This window comes from Penaeus monodon, unplaced genomic scaffold, assembly GCF_015228065.2.
Source record: "Penaeus monodon isolate SGIC_2016 unplaced genomic scaffold, NSTDA_Pmon_1 PmonScaffold_19923, whole genome shotgun sequence".
In the NCBI taxonomy this organism is placed as follows: domain Eukaryota; kingdom Metazoa; phylum Arthropoda; class Malacostraca; order Decapoda; family Penaeidae; genus Penaeus; species Penaeus monodon.
In genome coordinates this window covers 3,716-6,323 of record NW_023649619.1, presented here as the reverse complement: position 1 = coordinate 6,323, position 2,608 = coordinate 3,716, and the positions used below count along the sequence as shown (strand labels likewise).

General features: G+C 36.7%; 1 pseudogene; it reads right to left on the bottom strand.

Moving 5' to 3' along the window:
- Positions 1 to 69: 69 nt before the first annotated feature.
- LOC119569926 lies at positions 70 to 2,189 on the bottom strand (annotated as a pseudogene).
- Between the last annotated feature and the right edge of the window lie 419 nt (positions 2,190 to 2,608).

Below are 2,608 nucleotides of genomic sequence, written 5' to 3'. Positions count from 1 at the left end.
CATCCTTTTTGGCCCCCCTTAATTCCCTTGGGCCATGAGCCTTTTCAATGTACTTGAAAAAACCCTCACCTGGCACCACTAGCCGGGTCTCTCCCCATAACACTGGCTTTACAAGAAAGGCAACAAATGGGTAACCCTGGAACTTCACTTTTTGTCTCTCCAGTAAGAGAGAAATTATCTGAAATATATAAGGGATAAGGCTATCATCTCATTCTGCAAGATTCCTGGAAGACTGGGAAGAGGTTCCTGTCAAACTCTCCTACAGCACACCATCCACAGAATTACAGACAGTTTTGATGACCAGAGACAAAGTCTCAAATAAATAATGGACGTAATGTGGTTTTGTGGGATTCTTTGCAACTTGTTGCAACTTGACAACAAGCTGAGGTACTACAAGACCAGCATGTTGCATTAAATCCCCTTCGATGATGCTTGTCACTCTCATCATGGCTTTCATTACATACTCATTCTGTTCTGAACCCTGTATAGTCAGTGCTCCAAGGAGGTTTGTGTAAAGCACTGCAGCTGAGGGTGAAACATCATTCTTTTGTACCAGGGGCTGATTATTCAGCCTGAGAAGGAAGATCTTGTCAATGGCTGCTGCTGCATAGGTGTGCACAACAGGTGACTGGGCCGTTATGAGACGGGCAAGATCTGGGATGCACAATTTGACAGCATCAAAGGGAAGAGCACTGCGAAAGCTGATGACATATTTGATGGCCTCAGCTTTCAGCACTGGTAGAGACGGTTGACTGGAAATGCAAATATTAGTGTAAAACAAACTGTTTAAATATTTCAACACACTTCATTATTCTAAAAAACAATACTACAGTTAATGTTACTATTTGATAATCTATGCTTCCAGATATGATCTTTAAAGAGAATGCAGACCAAAATTTGTAACTTACCATCTTGATTCTGTAACTCTGGAAGGATGTGATTTTGATAGAATTCTGTGATGTTAACCAACTCATTAATCTGAGTGGCTCCATGACGAGCAGTATGTCCCTTGCCGAAAGGGTTGTCACAAGGTAAATAGCAGCTACTTTATTTCTCCAACACTCGTTTGGTTTCTCTCCATATGTGGCTAACATGGACTGTAAAGATGGGTTTCATTTAAATCATCCCAATGGACTAAAAAACTGCCTGGCTACTACTGAATCTATATTATACAAATTGCATTTTTTTTTTTCTTCAAAATTACCTACATACCACACATCCTCAAATCTCTATTCTTCTATCACCCTCAAAATTTGTACAATAGTATCTTAAAAAAATATTTATATAACAGTAACCCTCTGTAATGTACAGTATGTCATATCATCATATGACATACTGCACATACCTTATTCACAGTGATTTGAGTTTAGAGATTTACACATAGATGGTTTCCACAAGAACTCGGTCATCAATTGCTAGTCATACCTATCTCATCTGTTACTTTTCCTTGATTTTTTGAGATTCCCCCCCTCCCTTCAAATAACTCATAATATCAATGATAATAACAATACCAATTTTACCACCATTAGTAAAATAAAGCCCCAAAAATCAAGAAGTGGAGAAATCAGGTCAGGTCACTTTGGGCTACTAATTGACTCTTTGTGGCCAAATCTTTGGAGAGGAAGGAAAATTATAATCCTAACTGTTCTCACCTGGACATACTGCCCAAACACCTGTGTCATTCTAGCTTCAAAGTGTCTTGACAGCACTCTGACAAAGTCAACAGCAGCTCTCCTGCGAGTCTCTGAATCGGCTCCTTCTAATTTCCTGGGACACCCACTGGTCAGGACTATCCTCAAACAACTCCTCATCACAAGCTGAAGTTAAGAAATATTTGCATTGAATCTAAGTGTCACATTTCAGAATATCATCTGTATATCTTTATTTCAAAAATTGAAAACAAGAGGTAATAATAGAAGAAGAAGAAGAAGAAAAGAAAAGAAAAGAAAAGAAAAGAAAAGAAAAGGAAAAAAAAAAAAAAAAAAAAAAAAAAAAAAAAAATACTTCCAAAGTAAAAAAACTTACGTCTCAAATGCATGTTTGGGAGAATCACTTTTTCACATATCCCTGACAGAACTTGCTCATTTTCAAAAAGACCTTTGCTGTGATCTCTCTCTGCAACAGCACACAAGAACTGGATGGCATGACTCACCATCTACACAAACACAAAAGAGAAAAATTACATTACAATTAGATTGTGTGTGTGTGTGTGTGTGTGTGTGTGTGTGTGTGTGTGTGTGTGTGTGTGTGTGTGTGTGTGTGTGTGTGTGTCTGTGTGCGTGTGTGTGTGCGTATACATGTGTGTGCGCGTATGCATGTGTGCGCGTATGCATGTGTGTGCGCGTATGCATGTGTGTGTGCGTATGCATGTGTGTGTGTGTATGCATGTGCATGTGTGTGTGCGTGTTCTACATATACATACATACATACATAATATATATATATATAATATATAATATATATTACAATACATATACATTACATATTAATATAAAATATATATATATTTTATAATTTTATACATTACATATACATATACATGTTTATATAATTTTATACATGTTTTTATATATATATATAAAATATTAAAATATATATAATATATTAT